The sequence below is a fragment of the Odontesthes bonariensis genome, chromosome 8, assembly GCF_027942865.1.
Source record: "Odontesthes bonariensis isolate fOdoBon6 chromosome 8, fOdoBon6.hap1, whole genome shotgun sequence".
NCBI lineage: Eukaryota > Metazoa > Chordata > Actinopteri > Atheriniformes > Atherinopsidae > Odontesthes > Odontesthes bonariensis.
This window is the reverse complement of record NC_134513.1, coordinates 24,863,412-24,881,099: the sequence shown is the minus strand read 5'-3', so window position 1 is coordinate 24,881,099 and position 17,688 is coordinate 24,863,412. Positions and strand designations below refer to the sequence as shown.

The window sequence follows — 17,688 nt, the reverse complement described above, 5'->3', positions numbered from 1 at the left end:
GCTATTCAGTTGTTAAACTCCACCAGAAAATGCAGATAGCCATGCATTATTTGTTTTTAAGGTGTTTTTATACTGTAGATTTCTCCATCTTACCTTATTTGTTTACCCCCCCTCCCCCTTTTTTAGGTGTTTTTAAATGTTTTCATGTTTTATTTTTTATAAATGTTCCAGGAGCACTTATATGATCCAGTGTCCCACTGTGGATTCATTGAGATGAAACTGAGGAACCTGCAGAGAAGCCTTCATGATGATCAGAGACGCTATCGCAAACGTAGGAGGTCAAGTGAGGGATCTGCGGGAGCTGTACTGTTACAAGTAATTGCAGAAGGAGAAGACGAATCTACGCAGGATTGGATAACGGCCACCAAAAGGATGAGACCATCTCCCGAGAACCTTACATCCATCAAAATGGGCATGGAGAAAACTTTCAACAACCGAAGGCTCTGGATCACAACTCAGTCACCAACAGTAGTGGATATTTTTCAGCAGTACCCTTGCTTTGTAGACCTGCCATATTTGGTAAGTTTTCAGCACGTTGTATTGTAGTAATTGTAGCAATATTGACGCCCATGGCATTAGACAACCTAATCAGTATTTGAACATGAGCTAATATGAGTTGCAACTCCTCAGTTTGATGCAGAGTTTGCGAGAATGTTTCCTGGCGAGGAAAATCAATTCCTTCGGAAATGGGAAGGACATATTGTTCCCAAACTCCTGAAAGTGGCCAGACTGGAAAATGAAAACGATCCTGATGTTCTGTCAGCTGGTGAGGAGAGTGATGGTAAGTTCAGTTAGCCTCCTGATAGAATATGAATCTATCATTTGTATTGGATGGCCAGTAGGCTTTTGCCATATTCTTTTTAAACCTCGTATTCCTAAGGTTATTCCTAGACCCTCATGAACATGGTATATCAAATTGTGTAATTGTGCGTCATATTCCCACTAGGGATAATAATTACATTACATTAAAAATTACAAAAAAATATTTTGATTGAGTCTAAATTCAAGTTATTTATATTTACCTTTCTGGACACACTGAAGGTCAGAGTACATAGGATAAAAACAGCAACAGGTTAAAAACTGTGGTTTGGGGCACAGCTTTGTCAATAACTAACTGTATGTCTGCCGATTTCTCCCTCTTCACAGAGTCACGTTGTCTCAGAGCTCTTAAGTCACTCACCAGTTTTCTACCTCCGATTGCAACTGGGAGGAACAAAGGCTGGTCCAAGTGCAGCGTGAAATCAGCCTTGTCATATATCCTGGAGGTGAAACAGGTAAACTGCTGACAAACAACTCTTTGCAGTACCTTTGCTGTTATACCCCACACCTTTGGTTTTAAAAAATGGAATCTATGTATTTTAGTCTTCCTGTGGTCTGAATGTTAAATGGATGAATTCAGTAATTAATTTGTTGATACATATAATTATATGTGCACAGTAGTTGTCAGGACAAAACCAGTATGAGTATTGATGGATGTGTCAGAATAAATAACTATTTACATGTTAAAATGCTTAATTTCATTTCCAAAATAACAGTTGATATATTTTTATCTTCCCAGACTGGAACAAGTATCCCCAGCCTCTACCAAGAACAAACAGCAGGAGCAGCAGACGTGCAACAACCGAAGCTTGTGTGTCTGGGAGATCCATGTTCAACAGCACAATATATTATTGTGGCAAAGCATGACAAAGTTGCCATCCCTTTACAGGACGAAGGACTGACATGTGCCCTGGACAAGTTGTTCAAAATGTTGTGGGTCTGTAATGTAGCCTATCCTGTCCAACTTAACTGTGTATTCTTTTATTGAGCATGTTTACGACTTGCCCACCTCAAGAACAAAGAGATCAAAAGTTTTGGAGTTGATTGCCAAGCTCCATGCACTAGAATAAATTAAACATGTACACGTGTCCCAAGTGCAAAAAGTCAATTTCAAACAGTGTAAGGACACTGATCAGACATCTTAGGCAAGTTCAGATGCACAGGAATATACAATTGTATGTAGTCAAAACCATTGTCAGAGAACGTATCATAATTTCAATTCATATGCCAGACATCTCAATAGAGAACACAATTCAGTTGCAAACCCACAACATCTTGAACAAGTTGATCTAAGTGATGTGTTGGAGGATGTCTCTGTGCCATCTTGCAGTCATGCTATGGACACTTCTGAAACTAATTTGGACGCTGAATTGGACACTTCCAGGGATCTTCAATTTTCAGACCACCGTGAGTGTGCCGCATCATTTGTTGCTAAAATGTACTCCTCATCAAATGCCACCTTGACTGATGTACAGAAAAGCATTACATGCACCAAGGAACTACTTGATAAGGCATTGGACTCTTTAAAAGAGAAAACTGCATCTGTGATTAACAGCTACTCTATATCAAATGATGATGAAGCTGTACAGTCTTTAATGCAAGATTTTGAAAATGCACGAAGTATGTTTTCAGAGGTCGATACTCCATATAAAATGTGCAAATATTTTTCTGAAAAACACTCCCTTGTCAAGCCCACAGAAATTTTCTTAGGACACAGACGCGACACTGCAAGAAAGCAGGGAAAATTTTCTCAAGTACTGGCTGCAGACACTTTCCAGTACATTTCAATTATTTATACCATAAAGTTCCTCTTTGGAAGTGAAAAAATGCAGAAACTCTATAAGCAATCGACAAAAAGTGTTGATAGTAAAATGTGAGATTATTGCGATGGCACACATTTTGTGAATGAACTTTCATGGCATAGAATAAATAAATACTTAGCTTCGCAAAGTCAACGTGGAACATGGATTGCAAGACGGGTGGTACATGAAGGGCATGAAACAAAGACAAAGATCCGACAAACTGAAAGGGGAGACAGGAAACTAAATAGGGAGTGAGAGTGATTGGAGAGTGAGTGCAGCTGAGGGAAAAAACACAGGTGAAGTGAGTGCAACTAATGAACTGAGTGCAGGGAAACTAAAACATGACTAAAAACTAAACATGGACTGAAAACAAAAGCACAACCTAAAACATGAAACTAAAAACGAGTCCCTGGGCGTGACAGAAACGACCAATCCTTTGGGGTCAAAAACTAAAATTCACAAAATGGGAGCTGTTTACTTTTGTTTAAGAAACTTGCCTGTGGAATTGAACTCCTCCCTTGCAAACATCCACCTCTGTCTACTCTTTAATTCTATCGACCGGGAAGTCTATGGCTTTGACAAAATATTTGCACCTTTTTTAGATGACATTCGAAGACTTGAAACGGATGGGATGGAGGTTGAAATTGAGGGTCAGATATCTGTGCTTCATGGTACTATCTGCCTTTTGACCACTGATAATCTGGCTTGCCATTCACTTGGTGGGTTTTTAGAGAGCTTTTCAGCTAACAGATTTTACCATTTTTGTCTAACTGACAAACAAACTGCCCAGTGTGTGTTTGATGATGATCACCAGGAGTTTTGTGACAAAGTAAACTATAAAGAGCATGTCTTGCAAAATACTCCAAGTTTAACAGGAATAAAAACATCTTCCTGTTTAAACTCACTAAACTATTTTCATGTTACTGAAAATATTTGTGTGGATGTTATGCACGACATTTTGGAGGGTGTTGCTTTAGTTGAAGTAAAACTGATGTTAAAACGTTACATTTATGAAGACAAGTTGTTCACTTTGGACCAGTTTAATGACAGATTACAAAGCTTTGACTATGGTGTTGCAAATGAAAAAAACAAACCAAGTGTTATTCTTAACTTGAGAACATCAGATAATCCCATAAGACAAACAGCAAGTCAGATGTGGTGTCTCTTGCTCTTTTTACCTTTTCTGATTGGAGATTTTGTCAGTGAACATGATCAACATTGGAAATTGTTTCTTCTCCTCAGAGAAATATGTAGTATTGTATTTTCTCCAGTTGTCAGTGTTGGGCTTTGTGTCTTTTTAAAGCGGTTGGTTATTGACCACCATGATTTGTTCAAGATTCTTTATCCAGACAGACCACTCACCCCAAAACATCATTTTATGACTCATTATTGGCGTATGATGATAAAGTTTGGCCCACTTTTAAAATGATGGTGCATGAGATTCGAGAGTAAGCATGGCCCTCTGAAAAGACATGCTCATGTTGTATGTAATTTTATAAATATTTCTAAGACATTGGCTTATAAAATGCAAGTACAGAGCATGTACAACTGGAAGTTTAGCAATCCCCTGAACCAAAAAATGACGGTCACAAATGCCTTTGCAGTCATGGTTGGATCGTTGAAAAAATGTGATTTGTTCATTGAAAATCTAAATGCACTTGGCCATGATGTCAGTACTTGCAGCATAGTACACGTGGCCCACTCTGTCTTTTGTCTTGGTCATACATACAAAACTGGTTCTGTTCTTGTTTTAAACTGTGATATAAGGGGAGAGCGTCTATTTGGAGAGATTGTGCACATGGTTCTGAATTCTGAAAATGAAGAGGTGCTCTGTTTTTTAAGAGTTTTAACGGTTCCATATTTTGATGACCACATGTGTTCATATGTTGTACAAAGGACGAATGAATATGAAATTAAAGATGTGAAAGGGTTACCAGACACAAGACCTCTGGACATCATTTCCTCTTCAAGAAATCGTTTATTTTTAAATCCTAGATACAAATTGATTGTTTAATTATTTAATTATTTGCCTGTGACATCTATGTTGTTTACCAGTCTTGGTGTTCATGCAATTAATGATGGTGCGCCTGATGTTCCTGCATGATGATTTGCTGGTCTGCTGGTTTGCTGCCCTGATTATTAGTGACATGTTAAATAAAGGTCACTTAATACAATTTCAGTCTATGCATTTTTTAATATATATATTTTTAGAGCATTTTAACCCCAGATTTCTATTCTAGAAAAAAGTATTAATAACACATCATATGTAGTTTTCTAACACATTTGTGTGTCTTTTTAGGGACAACACATTTTGTGTTGGCTTTAACACATCTTTTGTGTTAAAATATTTAACACACAATATGTGTTGTGTTCAAATCAACACAAAATGTGTTGTCCTTAACTGGACACACAGATGTGTTAGAAAACAACACATGATGTGTTACTTTTAACACATGCAAAACCACCACCAGAAAGGGTGAAGTCAGAAGTCACAAGAAAATGTGTGAACTTCTGTTGCATGGACATTCGGCCATTTGAAACTATTGCGGGAGTAGGTTTCAGAGACTTTATAAATGTCGGTGCAACATATGGCCGTATTTCAGCCAGTGAAGTTCTCCCCGACCCCACTACAATCTCCCGAAGGTGCAAAATTATGGTGAGTGAAAGGAGAGGACGGACAGTTGAGGAGATAAAGGAGGTGATGTCACTCATAAATATTGGCATGACTACAGCTATGTGGACGGATGATTTCCGTAAGATGAGCTACATGGCTATCACATGTCACTATGTAACACCGACATTTGAACTCAGGAGCAAGCTACTCACCACAACATGCTTCCCAAACCATGCTAAAACAGGAGATAATATCCGAAAAGAGCTTCAACAGCAGTTAGTCACAGTCCTCGGCTTTGATGCATCAGTTATGAACAATGTTGTCTGGGTAACGGACCAGGGCGCAAACGTGTTGGCCGCTCTCCGTCCATACAGGCACCTGGCTTGTCAAGATCACCTGTATAACACAGTCCTCCGACATGCCTTAAACACAGATGAGCTGGCTGAAGTAGTCCCAGAAGTAGCAGAGACCCTGTTGGCGGCCAAGGCTTTAGTCCGCTACCTAAAACAGTCAGGCCTGGTCAGTCAGCTGCCAAGAACTGTTGAACAAATGGCAGAGACCAGGTATAGCACAGTCTTCCTCACACTGGAGTCAATTCAGTCAGTCTATGCAGAGCTGCAGGAGCTTCTTCAGAGCCGTGGTGAGAGCGCACGATTGCGTGATGTCTCCCCAGATGTTCTAGCCTTCCTGGTGGAATTTCTGCGCCCATTTAGCGACGCGCAAAAGGAGCTAGAAGGGGACAAATACCCAACACTGCACCTTGTCGTTCTCTGGGCCAACAAGCTGAAAAGCCACTGCCAACCAGACGTGATTGATACTCCTTCCCAGTCTGTCATCCGCCAACGACACCTTGACTGGTTAATGAAAAAAATCGAAATCCAGCCACTTCATAAAATTGCCATCTTTTTATGGCCAAAGTTCAACCAACTACGAATGTTTTCTCTCGCTGAGAGGACCGACATCCAGCAACAGGTGAGAATCCAGATAAACCGCTTCAGGGAGGGAGAGGATGCGCGTCGGCAGGAGCAGTCTACACAATCAGGTATTTTTGTTTTATTAGCCTATTATTGCCCATTACATTTGGCCTATTTGTCTTTTTACTTTACGCTCCGGCGTAACCAACAAACTACTTTCCCTGTAGCCTATTAATGTAGCTATAGGCCTTGGCCTTATAAATAGCCTAATTGTGTTGTGATTTACGCAGGGTCGGCGCAGTGCGAGTGGCAGCTGCTGGTCCCGCACCAAAGAGGAGAGCACTGGCAGAGTTTGAGGACGCGTGGGAAAATGTCAGAGGTGAGAACCAGGATACTGATGAAATCCAGGTCTACCTCAGCCTCAACCCCACCATGGAAGCTGATGGAAGGGATCTACTGAGCTGGTGGAAGCAACACGAGACCACAGAGCTGTAACTGGCCCGAGTTGTCTTCAGTGTCCCGGCCAGCAGTAGCAGTAGTGAGCGCGCTTTTAGCGCAGCTGGAAGAGTGATAGAAGAAAGGAGGACTGGACTTGCCCCTGAAACGGTGGATGCTATTCTTTTTCTGCATGATGCCAAATAGACTGTTCCTCTTGTGGTGTTAAAACAACGGAGGACTTTTGCCATGTTAAGCGGCTCACTGTTGTTAAATTGGACATATAGGCTGTTCTTATAGGCTATAGTTGTTCTTATAATTGTATTGCCATGTTCAGATGAAGACTTGTTTTTTGAGTTGACTACGCCCAGGCAACAGTTGTTGTCTTTATTAACTCATTGAGTGCCAGCCATTTTCAAATTCAGAACATCCCAGTGCCAGGATTTTTTCAGCATTTGAGGGTTTTTTCAAGACCCATAGAAAATTGAGTTCTATGTCCATGTCAAAAACAAACATACCAAAAGAAACTTCAGACTTTCCTTTATCATCAGAAAAAAACGTTTTTTTTCTACCTATTTCCATTCTTTAGTAATTGTCTCCAGAACATGGGTGGGCATCACTAAAAATGCTGATTTCTGACAAAAAGCTGAGAAAATCGGCTTTTTGTGACAAGCAACATTTCAAGCAGAAAATGTCTTCGATCATAATTATTTTTGCTTCAGTGTCATCTCAAACACCATGAAAAGTCATCCTATTGTATAATGCACCAAAAATAACACTGACAACATTTTTTATAAATATAAAAATACAAATTTATTACTACAACCATGTAGGTACATTTCAAAGATTCTTGGAAAACTGAACAGTTCATTTACATGTACATGTAAGCTGTAGCAGATACATAACAATAAACATTTTTTCAAAGGTTATGTGCGTGCCCCCCACCCCCACCCCCACCCCCCAGCAGGGCACAACTAAAGGCAAAACATCATTAGAAACACTGTAAATATTTCATAGGCAAAAATGAAACTTTTTTAGCATCCATTTATGTACAGTACAGTAAGTCATAACTGTAGAGCTTCTAGTCTCTCTCCCTCTGTGTGTGTGTGTGTGTTTGGTTATATGGTATTTGTTTTGCTATTTTATTTTTTACTCCCTTGATTCCTTTCTGGACGTCTGCTTCTGCCTCGCTAGCTAACGTAACGAGTTGACACCGGGCAGCAAGCCGAGATGCTGCGGCGAAGCTTGGCATTCCTCAGGCTACCTTGTGTAGTCTAATTAAGCAACGAGAGACCGTCATGAATGCTAACGACGGAGAAAGAAAACGACGGCGCCCGGGAAAAGCACCTGAGGAATGCCAAGCTTCGCCGCAGCATCTCGTTGGCTCGTTTTTGGTAATTTGTCATACGCCTCGAGGAGACTACGTTTTTCATTCAGAGAAAATGACTTCCTTTTTCCAGCCATGATTCGCGCGCTTGCTGCCCGCTGTCAACTCGTTACGTTAGCTAGCGAGGCAGAAGCAGACGTCCAGAAAGGAATCAAGGGAGTAAAAAATAAAATAGCTACACGTAGTTTTAAAATGATTTTTGCACGTTTACGTTCATAAAATGGCCAAAAATGAACATTATAAGCGGATTTCTTGATTACTATAAACAAATTATTTAAACAGCATTTGTATAGAAATGATTCTGTCCCAAGCCTTTTGATCTATATAAGCGGTTGATTACTATATCCGTGACCACTATAAGCGGTTTCCACTGTATTATTATTAGTTCGTAGTAGTACTTTTTATAAGAATTGTTTATTATTGTATTATTATTATTGTTGTTAATATACAATCATTGTAAATATTAATACTTTTTTTGAGCTACTTGACAAATTTGAATTTCCCCCATTGGGGGATGAATAAAGTATTTTTCTATTCTATTCTAAACATAGATGAGAGAGACCCTTGAATAGGTACATACATGAACTTATCATTGACCGGAACTTGCCTATACGTGCCTGTTATTCTATCTCTTCTTACATCAAAACGGACACCCAGAACATGCTCTACAGGTTCTACTATATTCCATTTCTTTTCTAAATGTCTCATCCTTTTAGGGTTCTCTCAACTCTATCCAAAGTTTCTCTAGATGCATCAGAATACAAAATAACAACAGCTTCCTTTGTGTGAGCATGGATGTCATTAACCAGTTCCTCCAGTGAGCCAACTAAACACTGCACAGGACTCTCTGGAACACCTGAGGCTGAACCTGAGCAATAACAGAGCTGCACATGTCCAGTATATTCTTCTTTTCAACTTGAACCTGTGTAGTGACCGTCACAGGAGGATCCACATTCACTGGTGTGGAAGGTCCAGCTACAGGCTCAAATTCCAAACTGCTGACGGGATCTGGATCAACAGTCTTTATGTGCTCGAGATAGGTGACGTTGGTAAGCAGAATATGTACAAAAAACAAATGAACAACCAGGCTCTCCACAGTTCAAGCGCAGAGACCTTCCCGGATACAATCCATGCTCAAACTTCAAATGTCTAAATAACATTGAACAACTGGTGTGGTGCACCTTGCAAATGTAACGTGTGCATTTCTGCTCAAAATGTACCGGTCTTCAAACTTCACAGTGAAGAAGCTTCGCTCTGATTTCTTTTAGCCGAGGACTCTCTGTCACTTTGCCGACGTCGATGCCATACACGGTGGTTTGGATGAAGATGAAGAAGCTGGACAGCGGATCATCATACGACACGGCAAAAGCATAATGCGCCTTGAAGAGCTCATCAAAGGCAGCAACTGGGGTCTGCATCCTGCAGGGAATGGCCTTCTGGTCCAGGATGATGTAGAAATCCTGGATACTGTTGCTTCTTTCTTCAACACCGAGAAGAAAGGGCTGTTTGGGACCAGTTTCTTTAAGGAAGGTCTCCATACTTGACCCCACCTGAGAGAGAGAGAGAGAGAGAGAGAGAGAGAGAGAGAGAGAGAGAGAGAGAGAGAGAGAGAGAGAGAGAGAGAGAGAGAGAGAGAGAGAGAGAGAGAGAGAGAGAGAGAGAGAGAGAGAGAGAGAGAGAGAGAGAGAGAGAGAGAATGTTTTTACTCAAGTCATTTGAATTTATACTGTCTGAATGTACGATGTACTGATTGTATATGCGCAGCTTGATAGATAGATGTACACAAGTAATGAATTCAGGGATGGATCTATCAATGTACACAACATCCATTTATTTTTGTGTGATGAATGGATGGATGAATTTTTAAAAAAAAAAAGGAATATGCGCATTAGTCCGCAAATATGTCCAAATGTTTCAGGCACGCACGCCAATCAGGCTGAATTGATTTGAGAATCATCCCCGGTCAGCTGAATGACAGCCAGTGTAACGCGGCTCTGGTTTAACCTTATTTTGTTTCAAATAAGCCAGTATAGACATGGCCATGGGCGTCAGTTTGATTTCAGAAGTGCTGGGGACAATTACCATAAACCTGAGTAAGGTTTGAAAAGTGCTGGGTACAAGCTAGGCCCATTACTTCCGAATTGAGGTTTCATGATAAATAATAGGCATTGCATTAGATGATGCGTATTGACGCGATATTGTCCCCATATTAAAAGTTAAAAGCCATCTGCGCGGTCTTGTTTAGGCCGTCGGAAACATCACTGCGGTCACGCCATCTGCGCTTCAGAGAGGCACGGTCGCGCGATCTACACTTGAAAATCGAGTGCGCGTCTACATTGCGTCGTACGGTAAAGCGTTTGAGCCCAATGCACGATGTATATGGCCAGATTAAAATATTCATAAAAACAAAAATTCAAATTTTTTTCTGCAAACTCCTCCAGATTCTTGTTCTACATGTCCCCAGCTACCTCTGTGGTGATTTTCAAGTTATTTCACTGCATCATTGTTTAATAATCTGATGCTGAAATCATCGGTGACATCCTCCCATCTCTTTATATCACTCTTCTTCTTTTCTTTTGCATAATGTGGTTTCATTTCACAATTTTTGCCTTTTACTTGCTTGATGTCCTTGTATGTGTGTGTGTGACCATATTCCTTATTGGACATCCAGCCCTACCTGCACCAGCCCAAATAAACTGCTCCTCTCTACCTTGTCTGCACCTCTCATCAGTGCACTACAGCCAAACAGGGAAGAGACAGAACCAAACTTAAATTATCACCACAACACCTCACAGTGAGCAGTTTAAAAAATACACCCTATCATAGTGGCCACTTGCATGGAAGATTTTGTTGAGAATTTTAATAAAATGTCTTCTCAGATTCCCAAAGAAACGTAATATTGATAAATCTGATGTAGCAATCAGATTTAACATATTTAAAACTCAACATATTTAAAAATGATTTAACAGAACTGTATATGATGCCGTTACACAACTCAAACTATAATTTATTTTCCATCCTAATGCCTACACTGAACTGTCAACTTCGATATAGATTTCTGAGTTTACGGGGTGCACTTGAATGCACCATAAAACCGCGCACACGCTTTACCGTACGACGCGATGTAAACGGGCACTCGATTTTCAAGTGTAGCTAGCGCGCCGTGCCTCTCCGAAGCGCAGATGGCGTGACCGCAGTGAAACATCCTGGGTTGGGACAAACTTAACTGTAGGCCCTATTCGTATTTCAAAATCCGCATTTTAGTACAAGACACGATTCCGGTTATTGCACAGCCCTTGACACACCAACAAATCTCAGACAAACCTCGACCAAGCAAGAGCGCATCAGGAGACGTAGCCTGGCTACAAACAGCCCTTGCCCTGACAAAGTTTTCAAACATTGCCAGGCTATGAAACGACGGGCAAGAGTGAACGAGCAGCAACCCCTCTGTGAAATAAGTTTTCATTCATTGTCTCTCGCCTGATATGCATCATAAACACTGACGAATCTTCACCTGCAACACCAGCGACGTCTTTCATTACACTGTAACAGACTGCAGACCGCAAGCGCAGTGTGTGTGTGGGAGCGGAGCGGATTCAACATAGTTGCTATTCAGCAATGGGGGCTGATCGCAAGCGCATTCATACAAGGAGAGTGAAAGCAGAGCGGATCAAATAGTCTTTGGTTAGGAGAATGCCATGATATAAAATTATAGCTTTTAGGTTCTGCACCAAAAGCGGCGTTTGCACTTTCTCTACTTTTTTAAAGTGGTGGGGACAAATCTGCTCATCAGACAAAGTGCCGGGGACGCGTCCCCACCGCATTAACACGTTTTATTTTTTTTAAAGAAATTTTTCGAGGTCTTTTGTGCCTTTAATGGATAGGAAAGTTCAGACAGACAGGAAGCAGGGGCCGAGAGAGGGGGAACGCACATGACACTGACGTGATGAAGGAAGGTGAAATGCTGTTTCAAAAAGCCTTTCCTTTCAAGATACTTTTAATAATTTGAGGAACTAATGTTAGCTAAACCTTGGTCCAGCGCAGTGTTGGCCAGGGCTAGCGAGCTAAGCTAACGTTAGCTAGCTAGACAACTTCGCTAGGTAGCTAGAGGCCAAAGTCAACCACATAAAACAAACAAAAAAAATCGCTAAAATCATTAAAAAAGAGAACGTTTTATCGACCGAAACTTAACTTACCGTAGAAAGAAGAGACTTGGAAGACAAGTGTGACTGCAGTCTGAGTGCTGACTCTGAGTGTAAATCCAGAGTGATTCTCAGAACGACGGAGTTCTTTCACTATCAGGAAAGAACTGCAGGGGAAGTTCATTTTGATCAATTCTGAGTAAAATGAATAGTAACCCCTGTTAATTTACACCAACACTAAAAAAAATAACACTGACACATTTGCTGCGCAGTGAAGCACTCGGGATGGGTGTCACTGTGGGCCCCTCCTCTCTCGCTTGGGAGTGTGAAGGGTGTGACAGAGATTTGGTCTGAAGGTCTCCATGGTAACCTCGGTTCTAATACGTCACAAAGAGCTCACAACATATGTGATGATAATGCCTCAACGACACACGTCAATGCACGTCAATGTAAAACACGTGCATGACACGTGATTTATACGTCATAACACATCATTAAACGTCAGAGGCGAAAGTTTATAAATAGGACCCAGAGATATCAACAGGTTTGTGTTGGGAGGTTGTGGCTCCCCTCCCTCAGGGAGCAGGTTGAGAGGCTGATGGCAGATGGGCGTTGAGTCTCGGCTGCCAGGACAGCAGTCAGGCTCTTTCCATGCGTACAGTATGAGGCTGTGGCTGGAAGCGTCTGCTCCGCACTCGCAAGTCAGGCTTGTGTTGTGGACGGGAGCCCCCGGAATAGGTTGCGTCTTGGTCTCGGTCCTCTCATGTCCTTCTTGTCCCTGAGTACGTCTTTTGTGTTAATTCCAAACACAATCATCTGAGGCTACAGCAGTGCCCGCTGTCACTGCCGTGCATTATTAGCCTCCATCACAACAGCTGGTCTCACTTTTCCATGGCAAGGAAACGAAACCAAATCATCACGGGTCCAACACATCACTTGTCCACTTCACTAGTGGGACCTGCTAGTAGGTTTTAAAGGGGGAAAAACTGAGATCGGGTTTAAGTATTAAGTTAACCTGCTGAGTCCTGGAAATAACTCTAAAATAATTTTACTCCTCGGCAGGAATATGTCTGCAGCTTTCTCATCCAGAGGATCTACAATCATGCATGTGTTTGTAACATAGCAGAGGGTGTATTCTTACTAAAGTCAAGCATATTGCCTTTTGTGCACTCTGAGATGTTTAAATCTCAGATTAATATCAGAGCTGAGATTTAGAAACACGTGGAACATTCTGTATTTCCTCTTTTGTCTGTTGAGGAGCTGCTAAATATCAATGGTTCAGTATTTGTAGCACATGCGCGTGCACGTAAACACATTCACTTATAATATCGTGCGCTCATAAATTCACAAACACTTACACACGCGTGCACACACACACACACACACACACACACACACACACACACACAGACAAACACGCACACACACACGGACACCTGTGTGACGCCAGTCATGTTATGAGGTCGTTAGACTGAGAAATAGTTTGGGTGTATTTGATGTAACATAATAAAATAATTTAGGTGTCTTTGAGGTAACATGATGAAAGCACCCTCGTTTGTCAACGACAGCACCAGCATGAGAATACATAAAAAGCTGAGCACATTTCTCATTCTTCTGATTCACCTCAGAGAAGGAAGGTTGGAAGGCATGGCACAAAAATTCAGTGTTGCCCAAGCCATGGACCAGGGCACAGCGACTCTCTCTATTCATCCTCCTCTGACTCTTCAATTCAATTCAATTAATTTTTATTTATATAGCTCCAAATACAACAAATGTCATCTCAAGGCACTTAGATAATAAAGTCCAATTCAAGCCAATTGGAATTCAATTAATTGTAATCATAATTATTCATAAAATAATCATATTCGTTCATATGGAGCCAATTCAAAAATAATTTCCTAGCTAAGGAAACCAACAGATTGGACTGAAACTTTGTTTTCGTTCCAATCTACCGTCCTGAAGGTGCCTGAGGCGACTGTGGAGAGAAACGACTCCCTTTTAACAGGCAGAAACCTCTGGCAGAACCAGACTCAGGAAGGGTGGCCATCCGCCTCGACCAGCTGGGGTTTGAAAAGACAGAAATGGGGGGGGAGGGGGGGCAGTGTAACACCATTCAAAGGATATCTGTTGGAACAGGGAAACACGAGTGCCACATATCAAAGAAATGTTTCTGAGATTCAGTTCTCACAGCGTGTGGATCTATCAGCAATACCATTATTTCCCTTTCTTGTAAATTTGTGTGAGTTTACAAAGGTTTTCCATAGGTGTGCTAGGAAAAAACAAAGGATACTGCTGTAGAAATAAAGTTATTTTTATTTATATTTACAAAAACACTGACAAACATACACACACTCACAGACACGCATGCACACACGCACACACACACAATAACAGTCAATGAAAAGAATGAGTACATTTTTTTTTTCTGCCCTCTTCCTCTTCATCTCCTCCATCCACTGGTCAAGTGGCACAACAGCTGTCTGTGGGCAGTAAATGTGGCCGTAATACTGGCTGTGGCCAGTATCTTTGTTGCGGGGCTGGTGGCACAGACTACACTTGTTTTTGTCCACAGTGCGGACATAGGGCTTACGAGCAAGTGGTGGAAAGGGAATGGGTCCAGCAGGAGCAATCTGACGGACAGCAGGAACTGGAGTTGGACACACAAAAACAAATGGGCCAGAGGAAGGACTGGGGTTGGGGATGACAGGTGAAGGAGCAGAAAGGTGTGAAGGTGTTTGGACCACTGTGGGACATGCAGGACTGGGGTTGTGGACAACAGGTACGGGAGCGGGATCAGCAGGGAACAGCTGCCTTGGGCTTGGGCCTGTTTATCAGTCAAACAAAAACAAAAAGTAATGAGAAACCATCAGTTTCAGATGCGTTTCAGATCAAATCAGCCTCAGTTTCTATAATGCATTTAGTCGTTACAAAAACATATCTGGTATCTATCTGGCAAAGTCTCCACATCGTCCAACACAGATGTTGATGCTCAATATACCCTCACATTGTCCAGCGCAAAAGTCCAGCCTTTTTGTTTTGGTTCTTTTTTTGTCAGGTCTATCCATCCATTCATTTGGCACATGATTTTCATCTTCTGTTGTTAGGATGTTTATACTTTGGGTGTGGCGGTGTGTGAAAACCCTCCCTTTAGTAGAGCTAAAAAACACAGAACATATGCGGCCTTGGCGACTCATTAAAAAGGCACTATTTCTCATTGGGGCCCGTTTCATACTTTGACCCCTTTTATGCTCTTTAAATGGGCAGACCTTCTGCATTTGTGCTGTTTGATTCTTTCAGACCTTTGATACGGGACAGAGGCCTGTAGACAAAATTATTTTTTTTAAAGTTTAAGAAATCTAAGTTGAAAGTGGGATCTTTTTTCAGCGATGCAAACAATTTGGGTCGGGGGGTTGCCGTGACCCGGATTCGAACCGGGGTTGCTGCGACCACAACGCAGAGTACTAACCACTATACGATCACGGCAGGTTGTGGGTTTTTGTCGTGTGTGGCTTTGATGTGATCCGAAACACCTTCGTATCCCAAGGATAGCATATGTAGCTCTGCGGCATGTGGCTGGCAGGCATGGTTTTTTTTTTGTGTTTGTAGCAAAATCATTGACAGCAGAGATAAAGAGGAAGACGAGCTTTCCTTACGGTGTGGGGTCAGCCACATGTGTTGCAAGACGACACACTGTGAGGTATCTTTGGGGCGTAAGTGAGCTAGGATACCCAGGGAGTAGAAGGTTTAAAGCGATCCTGTTCTAAAGCAGTGGGAGAAGTGAGAGACTAAAACCAGTGTGCCGAGCTAGCCAGGAGTTGAACCTAGAATCTTCTGATCCGTAGTCAGACGCGTTATCCATTGCGCCACTAGCCCTTAGCAAATCTGATAGAGAGTGGAACAGTCTTTCGTAAAACAGCATGTTCCAAAAGCTTTGAAAGGATTTACGGAGTTGGCCAAAAGAGCCTCTGTATACAAAAGCTTGGCACATCCTTCGAGCCGGAATTGAACCAGCGACCTAAGGATAACTGTTGTTGGGCACCTACAGTCCTCCGCTCTACCAACTGAGCTATCGAAGGGAGCAAAGCCAACATCCTTTTCATGAATCCTGTATGAATGCATGTAACCAGGCTTAAGATGCGTATCATGGGACACCTGCCGTTCTCTGCTGTACCAAATGAGTTCTGGAAGGGAGCCAGGGGCTTGGGCCTGTTTATCAGTTTAATAAACACAAAAAGTGATGAGAAACCATCAGTTTCAGATGCGTTTCAGATCAAATCAGCCTCAGTTTCTATCATGCATTTAGTCGTTACAAAAACATATCTGCCATCTATCTGGGAAAGTCTCCACATCATCCAACACAGATGTTGATCCTCAATATACCCTCACATTGTCCAGCGCAAAAGTCCAGCCTTTTTGTTTTGGTTCTTTTTTTGTCAGGTCTATCCATCCATTCTTTTGGCACATGATTTTCATCTTCTGTTGTTAGGATGTTTATACTTTGGGTGTGGCGGTGTGTGAAAACCCTCCCTTTAGAAGAGCTAAAAAACACAGAACATATGCGGCCTTGGCGACTCATTAAAAAGGCACTATTTCTCATTGGGGCCTGTTTGATACTTTGACCCCTTTTATGCTCTTTAAATGGGCAGACCTTCTGCATTTGTGCTGTTTGATTCTTTCAGACCTTTGATACGGGACAGAGGCCTGTAGACAAAATTATTTTTTTTAAAGTTTAAGAAATGTAAGTTGAAAGTGGGATCTTTTTTCAGCGATGCAAACAATTTGGGTCGGGGGGTTGCCGTGACCCGGATTCGAACCGGGGTTGCTGCGACCACAACGCAGAGTACTAACCACTATACGATCACGGCCGGTTGTGGGTTTTTGTCGTGTGTGGCTTTGATGTGATCCGAAACACCTTCGTATCCCAAGGATAGCATATGTAGCTCTGCGGCATGTGGCTGGCAGGCATGTTTTTTTTTGTGTTTGGAGCAAAATCATTGACAGCAGAGATAAAGAGGAAGACGAGCTTTCCTTAAAGTGTGGGGTCAGCCACATGTGTTGCAAGACGACACACTGTGAGGTATCTTTGGGGCGTAAGTGAGCTGGGATACCCAGGGAGTAGAAGGTTTAAAGCGATCCTGTTCTATAGCAGTGGGAGAAGTGAGAGACTAAAACCAGCGTGCCGAGCTAGCCAGGAGTTGAACCTAGAATCTTCTGATCCGTAGTCAGACGCTTTATCCATTGCGCCACTAGCCCTTAGCAATTTAGATAGAGAGTGGAACAGTCTTTCGTAAACAGCATATTCCAAAAGCTTTGAACTGATTGACGGAGTTGGCCAAAAGAGCCTCTGTATACAAAAGCTTTGCACATCCTTCGAGCCGGAATTGAACCAGCGACCTAAGGATAACTGTTGTTGGGCACCTACAGTCCTCCGCTCTACCAACTGAGCTATCGAAGGGAGCAAAGCCAACATCCTTTTCATGAATCCTGTATGAATGCATGTAACCAGGCTTAAGATGCGTATCATGGGACACCTGCCGTTATCTGCTGTACCAAATGAGTTCTGGAAGGGAGCCAG

At 42.0% G+C, this 17,688-nt stretch overlaps 1 long non-coding RNA gene and 5 other non-coding genes across 6 annotated transcripts; 1 reads left to right on the top strand and 5 right to left on the bottom strand.

The window, feature by feature from the left end:
- Positions 1–315: 315 nt before the first annotated feature.
- On the top strand, positions 316–1,888 carry LOC142385510 (uncharacterized). The gene is made up of 4 exons (XR_012770195.1): positions 316–519; positions 631–781; positions 1,147–1,274; positions 1,559–1,888. It is a non-coding gene; the product is annotated as an uncharacterized LOC142385510 (long non-coding RNA).
- Positions 1,889–15,524: 13,636 nt separating this feature from the next.
- trnah-gug (transfer RNA histidin (anticodon GUG)) lies at positions 15,525–15,596 on the bottom strand. The gene has a single exon. It is a non-coding gene; the product is annotated as a tRNA-His (tRNA).
- Positions 15,597–15,913: 317 nt separating this feature from the next.
- On the bottom strand, positions 15,914–15,986 carry trnar-acg (transfer RNA arginine (anticodon ACG)). The gene has a single exon. It is a non-coding gene; the product is annotated as a tRNA-Arg (tRNA).
- A 114-nt stretch (positions 15,987–16,100) lies between these two features.
- On the bottom strand, positions 16,101–16,189 carry trnay-gua (transfer RNA tyrosine (anticodon GUA)). The gene is given in 2 exon segments: positions 16,101–16,136; positions 16,153–16,189. It is a non-coding gene; the product is annotated as a tRNA-Tyr (tRNA).
- A 717-nt stretch (positions 16,190–16,906) lies between these two features.
- trnah-gug (transfer RNA histidin (anticodon GUG)) lies at positions 16,907–16,978 on the bottom strand. Its single transcript has one exon. It is a non-coding gene; the product is annotated as a tRNA-His (tRNA).
- A 501-nt stretch (positions 16,979–17,479) lies between these two features.
- Positions 17,480–17,568, bottom strand: trnay-gua (transfer RNA tyrosine (anticodon GUA)). The gene is given in 2 exon segments: positions 17,480–17,515; positions 17,532–17,568. It is a non-coding gene; the product is annotated as a tRNA-Tyr (tRNA).
- Between the last annotated feature and the right edge of the window lie 120 nt (positions 17,569–17,688).